The sequence below is a fragment of the Pleuronectes platessa genome, chromosome 7 (assembly GCF_947347685.1).
Source record: "Pleuronectes platessa chromosome 7, fPlePla1.1, whole genome shotgun sequence".
NCBI lineage: Eukaryota > Metazoa > Chordata > Actinopteri > Pleuronectiformes > Pleuronectidae > Pleuronectes > Pleuronectes platessa.
This window is the reverse complement of record NC_070632.1, coordinates 19,638,542-19,651,299: the sequence shown is the minus strand read 5'-3', so window position 1 is coordinate 19,651,299 and position 12,758 is coordinate 19,638,542. Positions and strand designations below refer to the sequence as shown.

Below are 12,758 nucleotides of genomic sequence, written 5' to 3'. Positions count from 1 at the left end.
TGCTCATTAATAGTCAGGTCAATTTAACTGAGATAGAAAAAAATAGATGTTTAAGTGGGATAAACAGATGATGTTTAATATTTTAAGTGATTGTACTTAGTTCGGTAGGTGGGGCTAATTATTTCAATGTCGCCCCAGTGACTATGGTTTGGGCAACACTCGAAAGTAATTTGGCATGTGTACTTTAGTATTGAATTGTTAAGAGATTCTCTTGTGGTCACACTGCATAACCCAACAAGTTGGTTCATCAGTTGTATTATTCACACAATCTTAAGCCTCTATAGAGACCAACAAAAATTGCCATTGCCGACTATATTTCAGGTCGTCAAGGCGGGAATTGGTTAAAGTTTTCAACTAGCAATAATCACGCCTCGGTTTGACCTCATAGGCTACGATACTGCCACTGCGAAGGGATAAAGAGGCTGATTTGCAGAGGGATGGTATAAAACATCTGCACAACCCTGTGCTAGGGTTTGTCAGTGCATATTGGACCCCAAAGTAAGTGAAACCAGTTATGTTGAGGTGGTTATACTCGTCGTGTTTGCTCACTAATAGTCAGGTCAATTTAACTGAGATAGGAAAAAATAGATGTTTAAGTGGGATAAACAGATGATGTTTAATACTTTAAGTGATTGTACTTAGTTCGGTAGGTGGGGCTAATTATTTCAATGTCGCCCCAGTGACTCTGCTTTGGACAACAGCGGAAAGTAATTTGTCGTATGTACTTTAGTATTGTATTGTTAAGAGATTCACTGGTGGTCACACAGCATAACCCAACAAGTTGGTTCATCAGTTGTATTATTCACACAATCTTAAGCCTCTAGAGAGACCAACAAAAATTGCCATTGCCGACTATATTTCAGGTCGTCAAGGCAGGAATTGGTTAAAGTTTTCAACTAGCAATAATCACGCCTCGGTTTGACCTCATAGGCTACGATACTGCCACTGCGAAGGGATAAAGAGGCTGATTTGCAGAGGGATGGTATAAAACATCTGCACAACCCTGTGCTAGGGTTTGTCAGTGCATATTGGACCCCAAAGTAAGTGAAACCAGTTATGTTGAGGTGGTTATACTCGTCGTGTTTGCTCACTAATAGTCAGGTCAATTTAACTGAGATAGGAAAAAATAGATGTTTAAGTGGGATAAACAGATGATGTTTAATACTTTAAGTGATTGTACTTAGTTCGGTAGGTGGGGCTAATTATTTCAATGTCGCCCCAGTGACTCTGCTTTGGACAAGAGCGGAAAGTAATTTGTCGTATGTACTTTAGTATTGTATTGTTAAGAGATTCACTGGTGGTCACACAGCATAACCCAACAAGTTGGTTCATCAGTTGTATTATTCACACAATCTTAAGCCTCTAGAGAGACCAACAAAAATTGCCATTGCCGACTATATTTCAGGTCGTCAAGGCAGGAATTGGTTAAAGTTTTCAACTAGCAATAATCACGCCTCGGTTTGACCTCATAGGCTACGATACTGCCACTGCGAAGGGATAAAGAGGCTGATTTGCAGAGGGATGGTATAAAACATCTGCACAACCCTGTGCTAGGGTTTGTCAGTGCATATTGGACCCCAAAGTAAGTGAAACCAGTTATGTTGAGGTGGTTATACTGTTACTCGTCGTGTTTGCTCACTAATAGTCAGGTCAATTTAACTGAGATAGGAAAAAATAGATGTTTAAGTGGGATAAACAGATGATGTTTAATACTTTAAGTGATTGTACTTAGTTCGGTAGGTGGGGCTAATTATTTCAATGTCGCCCCAGTGACTCTGCTTTGGACAACAGCGGAAAGTAATTTGTCGTATGTACTTTAGTATGGAATTGTTAAGAGATTCACTTGTGGTCACACTGCATAACCCAACAAGTTGGTTCATCAGTTGTATTATTCACACAATCTTAAGCCTCTAGAGAGACCAACAAAAATTGCCATTGCCGACTATATTTCAGGTCGTCAAGGCGGGAATTGGTTAAAGTTTTCAACTAGCAATAATCACGCCTCGGTTTGACCTCATAGGCTACGATACTGCCACTGCGAAGGGATAAAGAGGCTGATTTGCAGAGGGATGGTATAAAACATCTGCACAACCCTGTGCTAGGGTTTGTCAGTGCATATTGGACCCCAAAGTAAGTGAAACCAGTTATGTTGAGGTGGTTATACTCGTCGTGTTTGCTCACTAATAGTCAGGTCAATTTAACTGAGATAGGAAAAAATAGATGTTTAAGTGGGATAAACAGATGATGTTTAATACTTTAAGTGATTGTACTTAGTTCGGTAGGTGGGGCTAATTATTTCAATGTCGCCCCAGTGACTCTGCTTTGGACAACAGCGGAAAGTAATTTGTCGTATGTACTTTAGTATGGAATTGTTAAGAGATTCACTTGTGGTCACACTGCATAACCCAACAAGTTGGTTCATCAGTTGTATTATTCACACAATCTTAAGCCTCTAGAGAGACCAACAAAAATTGCCATTGCCGACTATATTTCAGGTCGTCAAGGCGGGAATTGGTTAAAGTTTTCAACTAGCAATAATCACGCCTCGGTTTGACCTCATAGGCTACGATACTGCCACTGCGAAGGGATAAAGAGGCTGATTTGCAGAGGGATGGTATAAAACATCTGCACAACCCTGTGCTAGGGTTTGTCAGTGCATATTGGACCCCAAAGTAAGTGAAACCAGTTATGTTGAGGTGGTTATACTCGTCGTGTTTGCTCACTAATAGTCAGGTCAATTTAACTGAGATAGGAAAAAATAGATGTTTAAGTGGGATAAACAGATGATGTTTAATACTTTAAGTGATTGTACTTAGTTCGGTAGGTGGGACTAATTATTTCAATGTCGCCCCAGTGACTCTGCTTTGGACAACAGCGGAAAGTAATTTGTCGTATGTACTTTAGTATTGTATTGTTAAGAGATTCGGTCACACAGCATAACCCAACAAGTTGGTTAATCAGTTGTATTATTCACACACTCTTAAGCCTCTAGAGAGACCAACAAAAATTGCCATTGCCGACTGTATTTCAGGTCGTCAAGGCGGGAATTGGTTAAAGTTTTCAACTAGCAATAATCACGCCTCGGTTTGACCTCATAGGCTACGATACTGCCACTGCGAAGGGATAAAGAGGCTGATTTGCAGAGGGATGGTATAAAACATCTGCACAACCCTTTGCTAGGGTTTGTCAGTGCATATTGGACCCCAAAGTAAGTGAAACCAGTTATGTTGAGGTGGTTATACTGTTACTCGTCGTGTTTGCTCATTAATAGTCAGGTCAATTTAACTGAGATAGAAAAAAATAGATGTTTAAGTGGGATAAACAGATGATGTTTAATATTTTAAGTGATTGTACTTAGTTCGGTAGGTGGGGCTAATTATTTCAATGTCGCCCCAGTGACTATGGTTTGGGCAACACTCGAAAGTAATTTGGCATGTGTACTTTAGTATTGAATTGTTAAGAGATTCACTTGTGGTTATACTGCATAACCCAACAAGTTGGTTCATCAGTTGTATTATTCACACACTCTTAAGCCTCTATAGAGACCAACAAAAATTGCCATTGCCGACTATATTTCAGGTCGTCAAGGCGGGAATTGGTTAAAGTTTTCAACTAGCAATAATCACGCCTCGGTTTGACCTCATAGGCTACGATACTGCCACTGCGAAGGGATAAAGAGGCTGATTTGCAGAGGGATGGTATAAAACATCTGCACAACCCTGTGCTAGGGTTTGTCAGTGCATATTGGACCCCAAAGTAAGTGAAACCAGTTATGTTGAGGTGGTTATACTGTTACTCGTCGTGTTTGCTCACTAATAGTCAGGTCAATTTAACTGAGATAGGAAAAAATAGATGTTTAAGTGGGATAAACAGATGATGTTTAATACTTTAAGTGATTGTACTTAGTTCGGTAGGTGGGGCTAATTATTTCAATGTCGCCCCAGTGACTCTGCTTTGGACAACAGCGGAAAGTAATTTGTCGTATGTACTTTAGTATGGAATTGTTAAGAGATTCACTTGTGGTCACACTGCATAACCCAACAAGTTGGTTCATCAGTTGTATTATTCACACAATCTTAAGCCTCTAGAGAGACCAACAAAAATTGCCATTGCCGACTATATTTCAGGTCGTCAAGGCGGGAATTGGTTAAAGTTTTCAACTAGCAATAATCACGCCTCGGTTTGACCTCATAGGCTACGATACTGCCACTGCGAAGGGATAAAGAGGCTGATTTGCAGAGGGATGGTATAAAACATCTGCACAACCCTGTGCTAGGGTTTGTCAGTGCATATTGGACCCCAAAGTAAGTGAAACCAGTTATGTTGAGGTGGTTATACTCGTCGTGTTTGCTCACTAATAGTCAGGTCAATTTAACTGAGATAGGAAAAAATAGATGTTTAAGTGGGATAAACAGATGATGTTTAATACTTTAAGTGATTGTACTTAGTTCGGTAGGTGGGACTAATTATTTCAATGTCGCCCCAGTGACTCTGCTTTGGACAACAGCAGAAAGTAATTTGTCGTATGTACTTTAGTATTGTATTGTTAAGAGATTCGGTCACACAGCATAACCCAACAAGTTGGTTAATCAGTTGTATTATTCACACACTCTTAAGCCTCTAGAGAGACCAACAAAAATTGCCATTGCCGACTGTATTTCAGGTCGTCAAGGCGGGAATTGGTTAAAGTTTTCAACTAGCAATAATCACGCCTCGGTTTGACCTCATAGGCTACGATACTGCCACTGCGAAGGGATAAAGAGGCTGATTTGCAGAGGGATGGTATAAAACATCTGCACAACCCTTTGCTAGGGTTTGTCAGTGCATATTGGACCCCAAAGTAAGTGAAACCAGTTATGTTGAGGTGGTTATACTGTTACTCGTCGTGTTTGCTCACTAATAGTCAGGTCAATTTAACTGAGATAGGAAAAAATAGATGTTTAAGTGGGATAAACAGATGATGTTTAATACTTTAAGTGATTGTACTTAGTTCGGTAGGTGGGGCTAATTATTTCAATGTCGCCCCAGTGACTCTGCTTTGGACAACAGCGGAAAGTAATTTGTCGTATGTACTTTAGTATGGAATTGTTAAGAGATTCACTTGTGGTCACACTGCATAACCCAACAAGTTGGTTCATCAGTTGTATTATTCACACAATCTTAAGCCTCTAGAGAGACCAACAAAAATTGCCATTGCCGACTATATTTCAGGTCGTCAAGGCGGGAATTGGTTAAAGTTTTCAACTAGCAATAATCACGCCTCGGTTTGACCTCATAGGCTACGATACTGCCACTGCGAAGGGATAAAGAGGCTGATTTGCAGAGGGATGGTATAAAACATCTGCACAACCCTTTGCTAGGGTTTGTCAGTGCATATTGGACCCCAAAGTAAGTGAAACCAGTTATGTTGAGGTGGTTATACTGTTACTCGTCGTGTTTGCTCATTAATAGTCAGGTCAATTTAACTGAGATAGAAAAAAATAGATGTTTAAGTGGGATAAACAGATGATGTTTAATATTTTAAGTGATTGTACTTAGTTCGGTAGGTGGGGCTAATTATTTCAATGTCGCCCCAGTGACTATGGTTTGGGCAACACTCGAAAGTAATTTGGCATGTGTACTTTAGTATTGAATTGTTAAGAGATTCTCTTGTGGTCACACTGCATAACCCAACAAGTTGGTTCATCAGTTGTATTATTCACACAATCTTAAGCCTCTAGAGAGACCAACAAAACTTGCCATTGCCGACTATATTTCAGGTCGTCAAGGCAGGAATTGGTTAAAGTTTTCAACTAGCAATAATCACGCCTCGGTTTGACCTCATAGGCTACGATACTGCCACTGCGAAGGGATAAAGAGGCTGATTTGCAGAGGGATGGTATAAAACATCTGCACAACCCTGTGCTAGGGTTTGTCAGTGCATATTGGACCCCAAAGTAAGTGAAACCAGTTATGTTGAGGTGGTTGAACTGTTACTCGTCGTGTTTGCTCACTAATAGTCAGGTCAATTTAACTTAGATAGAAAAAAATAGATGTTTAAGTGGGATAAACAGATGATGTTTAATACTTTAAGTGATTGTACTTAGTTCGGTAGGTGGGGCTAATTATTTCAATGTCGCCCCAGTGACTCTGCTTTGGACAAGAGCGGAAAGTAATTTGTCGTATGTACTTTAGTATTGTATTGTTAAGAGATTCACTGGTGGTCACACAGCATAACCCAACAAGTTGGTTCATCAGTTGTATTATTCACACAATCTTAAGCCTCTAGAGAGACCAACAAAAATTGCCATTGCCGACTGTATTTCAGGTCGTCAAGGCGGGAATTGGTTAAAGTTTTCAACTAGCAATAATCACGCCTCGGTTTGACCTCATAGGCTACGATACTGCCACTGCGAAGGGATAAAGAGGCTGATTTGCAGAGGGATGGTATAAAACATCTGCACAACCCTTTGCTAGGGTTTGTCAGTGCATATTGGACCCCAAAGTAAGTGAAACCAGTTATGTTGAGGTGGTTATACTGTTACTCGTCGTGTTTGCTCATTAATAGTCAGGTCAATTTAACTGAGATAGAAAAAAATAGATGTTTAAGTGGGATAAACAGATGATGTTTAATACTTTAAGTGATTGTACTTAGTTCGGTAGGTGGGGCTAATTATTTCAATGTCGCCCCAGTGACTCTGCTTTGGACAAGAGCGGAAAGTAATTTGTCGTATGTACTTTAGTATTGTATTGTTAAGAGATTCACTGGTGGTCACACAGCATATCCCAACAAGTTGGTTCATCAGTTGTATTATTCACACAATCTTAAGCCTCTAGAGAGACCAACAAAAATTGCCATTGCCGACTGTATTTCAGGTCGTCAAGGCGGGAATTGGTTAAAGTTTTCAACTAGCAATAATCACGCCTCGGTTTGACCTCATAGGCTACGATACTGCCACTGCGAAGGGATAAAGAGGCTGATTTGCAGAGGGATGGTATAAAACATCTGCACAACCCTGTGCTAGGGTTTGTCAGTGCATATTGGACCCCAAAGTAAGTGAAACCAGTTATGTTGAGGTGGTTATACTGTTACTCGTCGTGTTTGCTCATTAATAGTCAGGTCAATTTAACTGAGATAGAAAAAAATAGATGTTTAAGTGGGATAAACAGATGTTTAATATTTTAAGTGATTGTACTTAGTTCGGTAGGTGGGGCTAATTATTTCAATGTCGCCCCAGTGACTCTGCTTTGGACAACAGCGGAAAGTAATTTGTCGTATGTACTTTAGTATTGTATTGTTAAGAGATTCGGTCACACAGCATAACCCAACAAGTTGGTTCATCAGTTGTATTATTCACACAATCTTAAGCCTCTAGAGAGACCAACAAAAATTGCCATTGCCGACTATATTTCAGGTCGTCAAGGCGGGAATTGGTTAAAGTTTTCAACTAGCAATAATCACGCCTCGGTTTGACCTCATAGGCTACGATACTGCCACTGCGAAGGGATAAAGAGGCTGATTTGCAGAGGGATGGTATAAAACATCTGCACAACCCTGTGCTAGGGTTTGTCAGTGCATATTGGACCCCAAAGTAAGTGAAACCAGTTATGTTGAGGTGGTTATACTGTTACTCGTCGTGTTTGCTCATTAATAGTCAGGTCAATTTAACTGAGATAGAAAAAAATAGATGTTTAAGTGGGATAAACAGATGATGTTTAATACTTTAAGTGATTGTACTTAGTTCGGTAGGTGGGGCTAATTATTTCAATGTCGCCCCAGTGACTCTGCTTTGGACAAGAGCGGAAAGTAATTTGTCGTATGTACTTTAGTATTGTATTGTTAAGAGATTCACTGGTGGTCACACAGCATAACCCAACAAGTTGGTTCATCAGTTGTATTATTCACACAATCTTAAGCCTCTAGAGAAACCAACAAAAATTGCCATTGCCGACTGTATTTCAGGTCGTCAAGGCGGGAATTGGTTAAAATTTTCAACTAGCAATAATCACGCCTCGGTTTGACCTCATAGGCTACGATACTGCCACTGCGAAGGGATAAAGAGGCTGATTTGCAGAGGGATGGTATAAAACATCTGCACAACCCTTTGCTAGGGTTTGTCAGTGCATATTGGACCCCAAAGTAAGTGAAACCAGTTATGTTGAGGTGGTTATACTGTTACTCGTCGTGTTTGCTCATTAATAGTCAGGTCAATTTAACTGAGATAGAAAAAAATAGATGTTTAAGTGGGATAAACAGATGATGTTTAATATTTTAAGTGATTGTACTTAGTTCGGTAGGTGGGGCTAATTATTTCAATGTCGCCCCAGTGACTATGGTTTGGGCAACACTCGAAAGTAATTTGGCATGTGTACTTTAGTATTGAATTGTTAAGAGATTCTCTTGTGGTCACACTGCGTAACCCAACAAGTTGGTTCATCAGTTGTATTATTCACACAATCTTAAGCCTCTATAGAGACCAACAAAAATTGCCATTGCCGACTATATTTCAGGTCGTCAAGGCAGGAATTGGTTAAAGTTTTCAACTAGCAATAATCACGCCTCGGTTTGACCTCATAGGCTACGATACTGCCACTGCGAAGGGATAAAGAGGCTGATTTGCAGAGGGATGGTATAAAACATCTGCACAACCCTGTGCTAGGGTTTGTCAGTGCATATTGGACCCCAAAGTAAGTGAAACCTGTTATGTTGAGGTGGTTGAACTGTTACTCGTCGTGTTTGCTCACTAATAGTCAGGTCAATTTAACTGAGATAGAAAAAAATAGATGTTTAAGTGGGATAAACAGATGATGTTTAATACTTTAAGTGATTGTACTTAGTTCGGTAGGTGGGGCTAATTATTTCAATGTCGCCCCAGTGACTCTGCTTTGGACAAGAGCGGAAAGTAATTTGTCGCATGTACTTTAGTATTGTATTGTTAAGAGATTCACTGGTGGTCACACAGCATAACCCAACAAGTTGGTTCATCAGTTGTATTATTCACACAATCTTAAGCCTCTAGAGAGACCAACAAAAATTGCCATTGCCGACTATATTTCAGGTCGTCAAGGCGGGAATTGGTTAAAGTTTTCAACTAGCAATAATCACGCCTCGGTTTGACCTCATAGGCTACGATACTGCCACTGCGAAGGGATAGGGAGGCTGATTTGCAGAGGGATGGTATGAAACATCTGCACAACCCTTTGCTAGGGTTTGTCAGTGCATATTGGACCCCAAAGTAAGTGAAACCAGTTATGTTGAGGTGGTTATACTGTTACTCGTCGTGTTTGCTCACTAATAGTCAGGTCAATTTAACTGAGATAGAAAAAAATAGATGTTTAAGTGGGATAAACAGATGATGTTTAATACTTTAAGTGATTGTACTTAGTTCGGTAGGTGGGGCTAATTATTTCAATGTCGCCCCAGTGACTCTGCTTTGGACAAGAGCGGAAAGTAATTTGTCGTATGTACTTTAGTATTGTATTGTTAAGAGATTCACTGGTGGTCACACAGCATAACCCAACAAGTTGGTTCATCAGTTGTATTATTCACACAATCTTAAGCCTCTAGAGAGACCAACAAAAATTGCCATTGCCGACTATATTTCAGGTCGTCAAGGCGGGAATTGGTTAAAGTTTTCAACTAGCAATAATCACGCCTCGGTTTGACCTCATAGGCTACGATACTGCCACTGCGAAGGGATAAAGAGGCTGATTTGCAGAGGGATGGTATAAAACATCTGCACAACCCTTTGCTAGGGTTTGTCAGTGCATATTGGACCCCAAAGTAAGTGAAACCAGTTATGTTAAGGTGGTTATACTGTTACTCGTCGTGTTTGCTCATTAATAGTCAGGTCAATTTAACTGAGATAGAAAAAAATAGATGTTTAAGTGGGATAAACAGATGATGTTTAATATTTTAAGTGATTGTACTTAGTTCGGTAGGTGGGGCTAATTATTTCAATGTCGCCCCAGTGACTATGGTTTGGGCAACACTCGAAAGTAATTTGGCATGTGTACTTTAGTATTGAATTGTTAAGAGATTCTCTTGTGGTCACACTGCATAACCCAACAAGTTGGTTCATCAGTTGTATTATTCACACAATCTTAAGCCTCTAGAGAGACCAACAAAAATTGCCATTGCCGACTATATTTCAGGTCGTCAAGGCGGGAATTGGTTAAAGTTTTCAACTAGCAATAATCACGCCTCGGTTTGACCTCATAGGCTACGATACTGCCACTGCGAAGGGATAGGGAGGCTGATTTGCAGAGGGATGGTATGAAACATCTGCACAACCCTTTGCTAGGGTTTGTCAGTGCATATTGGACCCCAAAGTAAGTGAAACCAGTTATGTTGAGGTGGTTATACTGTTACTCGTCGTGTTTGCTCACTAATAGTCAGGTCAATTTAACTGAGATAGAAAAAAATAGATGTTTAAGTGGGATAAACAGATGATGTTTAATACTTTAAGTGATTGTACTTAGTTCGGTAGGTGGGGCTAATTATTTCAATGTCGCCCCAGTGACTCTGCTTTGGACAAGAGCGGAAAGTAATTTGTCGTATGTACTTTAGTATTGTATTGTTAAGAGATTCACTGGTGGTCACACAGCATAACCCAACAAGTTGGTTCATCAGTTGTATTATTCACACAATCTTAAGCCTCTAGAGAGACCAACAAAAATTGCCATTGCCGACTATATTTCAGGTCGTCAAGGCGGGAATTGGTTAAAGTTTTCAACTAGCAATAATCACGCCTCGGTTTGACCTCATAGGCTACGATACTGCCACTGCGAAGGGATAAAGAGGCTGATTTGCAGAGGGATGGTATAAAACATCTGCACAACCCTTTGCTAGGGTTTGTCAGTGCATATTGGACCCCAAAGTAAGTGAAACCAGTTATGTTAAGGTGGTTATACTGTTACTCGTCGTGTTTGCTCATTAATAGTCAGGTCAATTTAACTGAGATAGAAAAAAATAGATGTTTAAGTGGGATAAACAGATGATGTTTAATATTTTAAGTGATTGTACTTAGTTCGGTAGGTGGGGCTAATTATTTCAATGTCGCCCCAGTGACTATGGTTTGGGCAACACTCGAAAGTAATTTGGCATGTGTACTTTAGTATTGAATTGTTAAGAGATTCTCTTGTGGTCACACTGCATAACCCAACAAGTTGGTTCATCAGTTGTATTATTCACACAATCTTAAGCCTCTATAGAGACCAACAAAAATTGCCATTGCCGACTATATTTCAGGTCGTCAAGGCGGGAATTGGTTAAAGTTTTCAACTAGCAATAATCACGCCTCGGTTTGACCTCATAGGCTACGATACTGCCACTGCGAAGGGATAGGGAGGCTGATTTGCAGAGGGATGGTATAAAACATCTGCACAACCCTTTGCTAGGGTTTGTCAGTGCATATTGGACCCCAAAGTAAGTGAAACCAGTTATGTTGAGGTGGTTATACTGTTACTCGTCGTGTTTGCTCACTAATAGTCAGGTCAATTTAACTGAGATAGAAAAAAATAGATGTTTAAGTGGGATAAACAGATGATGTTTAATACTTTAAGTGATTGTACTTAGTTCGGTAGGTGGGGCTAATTATTTCAATGTCGCCCCAGTGACTCTGCTTTGGACAACAGCGGAAAGTAATTTGTCGTATGCACTTTAGTATTGTATTGTTAAGAGATTCACTGGTGGTCACACAGCATAACCCAACAAGTTGGTTCATCAGTTGTATTATTCACACAATCTTAAGCCTCTAGAGAGACCAACAAAAATTGCCATTGCCGACTATATTTCAGGTCGTCAAGGCGGGAATTGGTTAAAGTTTTCAACTAGCAATAATCACGCCTCGGTTTGACCTCATAGGCTACGATACTGCCACTGCGAAGGGATAAAGAGGCTGATTTGCAGAGGGATGGTATAAAACATCTGCACAACCCTTTGCTAGGGTTTGTCAGTGCATATTGGACCCCAAAGTAAGTGAAACCAGTTATGTTAAGGTGGTTATACTGTTACTCGTCGTGTTTGCTCATTAATAGTCAGGTCAATTTAACTGAGATAGAAAAAAATAGATGTTTAAGTGGGATAAACAGATGATGTTTAATATTTTAAGTGATTGTACTTAGTTCGGTAGGTGGGGCTAATTATTTCAATGTCGCCCCAGTGACTATGGTTTGGGCAACACTCGAAAGTAATTTGGCATGTGTACTTTAGTATTGAATTGTTAAGAGATTCTCTTGTGGTCACACTGCATAACCCAACAAGTTGGTTCATCAGTTGTATTATTCACACAATCTTAAGCCTCTATAGAGACCAACAAAAATTGCCATTGCCGACTATATTTCAGGTCGTCAAGGCGGGAATTGGTTAAAGTTTTCAACTAGCAATAATCACGCCTCGGTTTGACCTCATAGGCTACGATACTGCCACTGCGAAGGGATAGGGAGGCTGATTTGCAGAGGGATGGTATAAAACATCTGCACAACCCTTTGCTAGGGTTTGTCAGTGCATATTGGACCCCAAAGTAAGTGAAACCAGTTATGTTGAGGTGGTTATACTGTTACTCGTCGTGTTTGCTCACTAATAGTCAGGTCAATTTAACTGAGATAGAAAAAAATAGATGTTTAAGTGGGATAAACAGATGATGTTTAATACTTTAAGTGATTGTACTTAGTTCGGTAGGTGGGGCTAATTATTTCAATGTCGCCCCAGTGACTCTGCTTTGGACAACAGCGGAAAGTAATTTGTCGTATGCACTTTAGTATTGTATTGTTAAGAG

The 12,758-nt window shown here is 40.0% G+C and overlaps 23 non-coding genes across 23 annotated transcripts; all 23 read right to left on the bottom strand.

Annotated features, from left to right (window-relative positions):
• Positions 1–275: 275 nt before the first annotated feature.
• On the bottom strand, positions 276–415 carry LOC128445348 (U4 spliceosomal RNA). Its single transcript, XR_008339429.1, has one exon. It is a non-coding gene; the product is annotated as a U4 spliceosomal RNA (small nuclear RNA).
• Positions 416–817: 402 nt separating this feature from the next.
• LOC128445297 (U4 spliceosomal RNA) lies at positions 818–957 on the bottom strand. Its single transcript, XR_008339381.1, has one exon. It is a non-coding gene; the product is annotated as a U4 spliceosomal RNA (small nuclear RNA).
• Positions 958–1,359: 402 nt separating this feature from the next.
• Positions 1,360–1,499, bottom strand: LOC128445295 (U4 spliceosomal RNA). Its single transcript, XR_008339379.1, has one exon. It is a non-coding gene; the product is annotated as a U4 spliceosomal RNA (small nuclear RNA).
• Positions 1,500–1,907: 408 nt separating this feature from the next.
• On the bottom strand, positions 1,908–2,047 carry LOC128445220 (U4 spliceosomal RNA). The gene has a single exon (XR_008339307.1). It is a non-coding gene; the product is annotated as a U4 spliceosomal RNA (small nuclear RNA).
• Positions 2,048–2,449: 402 nt separating this feature from the next.
• Positions 2,450–2,589, bottom strand: LOC128445219 (U4 spliceosomal RNA). Its single transcript, XR_008339306.1, has one exon. It is a non-coding gene; the product is annotated as a U4 spliceosomal RNA (small nuclear RNA).
• A 396-nt stretch (positions 2,590–2,985) lies between these two features.
• On the bottom strand, positions 2,986–3,125 carry LOC128445255 (U4 spliceosomal RNA). Its single transcript, XR_008339340.1, has one exon. It is a non-coding gene; the product is annotated as a U4 spliceosomal RNA (small nuclear RNA).
• Positions 3,126–3,533: 408 nt separating this feature from the next.
• LOC128445347 (U4 spliceosomal RNA) lies at positions 3,534–3,673 on the bottom strand. Its single transcript, XR_008339428.1, has one exon. It is a non-coding gene; the product is annotated as a U4 spliceosomal RNA (small nuclear RNA).
• A 408-nt stretch (positions 3,674–4,081) lies between these two features.
• Positions 4,082–4,221, bottom strand: LOC128445218 (U4 spliceosomal RNA). The gene has a single exon (XR_008339305.1). It is a non-coding gene; the product is annotated as a U4 spliceosomal RNA (small nuclear RNA).
• A 396-nt stretch (positions 4,222–4,617) lies between these two features.
• Positions 4,618–4,757, bottom strand: LOC128445254 (U4 spliceosomal RNA). The gene has a single exon (XR_008339339.1). It is a non-coding gene; the product is annotated as a U4 spliceosomal RNA (small nuclear RNA).
• Positions 4,758–5,165: 408 nt separating this feature from the next.
• LOC128445217 (U4 spliceosomal RNA) lies at positions 5,166–5,305 on the bottom strand. Its single transcript, XR_008339304.1, has one exon. It is a non-coding gene; the product is annotated as a U4 spliceosomal RNA (small nuclear RNA).
• A 408-nt stretch (positions 5,306–5,713) lies between these two features.
• On the bottom strand, positions 5,714–5,853 carry LOC128445313 (U4 spliceosomal RNA). Its single transcript, XR_008339397.1, has one exon. It is a non-coding gene; the product is annotated as a U4 spliceosomal RNA (small nuclear RNA).
• A 408-nt stretch (positions 5,854–6,261) lies between these two features.
• Positions 6,262–6,401, bottom strand: LOC128445253 (U4 spliceosomal RNA). The gene has a single exon (XR_008339338.1). It is a non-coding gene; the product is annotated as a U4 spliceosomal RNA (small nuclear RNA).
• Positions 6,402–6,809: 408 nt separating this feature from the next.
• LOC128445252 (U4 spliceosomal RNA) lies at positions 6,810–6,949 on the bottom strand. The gene has a single exon (XR_008339337.1). It is a non-coding gene; the product is annotated as a U4 spliceosomal RNA (small nuclear RNA).
• Positions 6,950–7,348: 399 nt separating this feature from the next.
• Positions 7,349–7,488, bottom strand: LOC128445216 (U4 spliceosomal RNA). The gene has a single exon (XR_008339303.1). It is a non-coding gene; the product is annotated as a U4 spliceosomal RNA (small nuclear RNA).
• A 408-nt stretch (positions 7,489–7,896) lies between these two features.
• On the bottom strand, positions 7,897–8,036 carry LOC128445310 (U4 spliceosomal RNA). Its single transcript, XR_008339394.1, has one exon. It is a non-coding gene; the product is annotated as a U4 spliceosomal RNA (small nuclear RNA).
• A 408-nt stretch (positions 8,037–8,444) lies between these two features.
• Positions 8,445–8,584, bottom strand: LOC128445282 (U4 spliceosomal RNA). The gene has a single exon (XR_008339366.1). It is a non-coding gene; the product is annotated as a U4 spliceosomal RNA (small nuclear RNA).
• Positions 8,585–8,992: 408 nt separating this feature from the next.
• Positions 8,993–9,132, bottom strand: LOC128445214 (U4 spliceosomal RNA). The gene has a single exon (XR_008339301.1). It is a non-coding gene; the product is annotated as a U4 spliceosomal RNA (small nuclear RNA).
• A 408-nt stretch (positions 9,133–9,540) lies between these two features.
• LOC128445213 (U4 spliceosomal RNA) lies at positions 9,541–9,680 on the bottom strand. The gene has a single exon (XR_008339300.1). It is a non-coding gene; the product is annotated as a U4 spliceosomal RNA (small nuclear RNA).
• A 408-nt stretch (positions 9,681–10,088) lies between these two features.
• On the bottom strand, positions 10,089–10,228 carry LOC128445212 (U4 spliceosomal RNA). The gene has a single exon (XR_008339299.1). It is a non-coding gene; the product is annotated as a U4 spliceosomal RNA (small nuclear RNA).
• A 408-nt stretch (positions 10,229–10,636) lies between these two features.
• Positions 10,637–10,776, bottom strand: LOC128445211 (U4 spliceosomal RNA). The gene has a single exon (XR_008339298.1). It is a non-coding gene; the product is annotated as a U4 spliceosomal RNA (small nuclear RNA).
• A 408-nt stretch (positions 10,777–11,184) lies between these two features.
• Positions 11,185–11,324, bottom strand: LOC128445346 (U4 spliceosomal RNA). The gene has a single exon (XR_008339427.1). It is a non-coding gene; the product is annotated as a U4 spliceosomal RNA (small nuclear RNA).
• A 408-nt stretch (positions 11,325–11,732) lies between these two features.
• LOC128445210 (U4 spliceosomal RNA) lies at positions 11,733–11,872 on the bottom strand. Its single transcript, XR_008339297.1, has one exon. It is a non-coding gene; the product is annotated as a U4 spliceosomal RNA (small nuclear RNA).
• Positions 11,873–12,280: 408 nt separating this feature from the next.
• Positions 12,281–12,420, bottom strand: LOC128445345 (U4 spliceosomal RNA). Its single transcript, XR_008339426.1, has one exon. It is a non-coding gene; the product is annotated as a U4 spliceosomal RNA (small nuclear RNA).
• Positions 12,421–12,758: the final 338 nt, after the last annotated feature.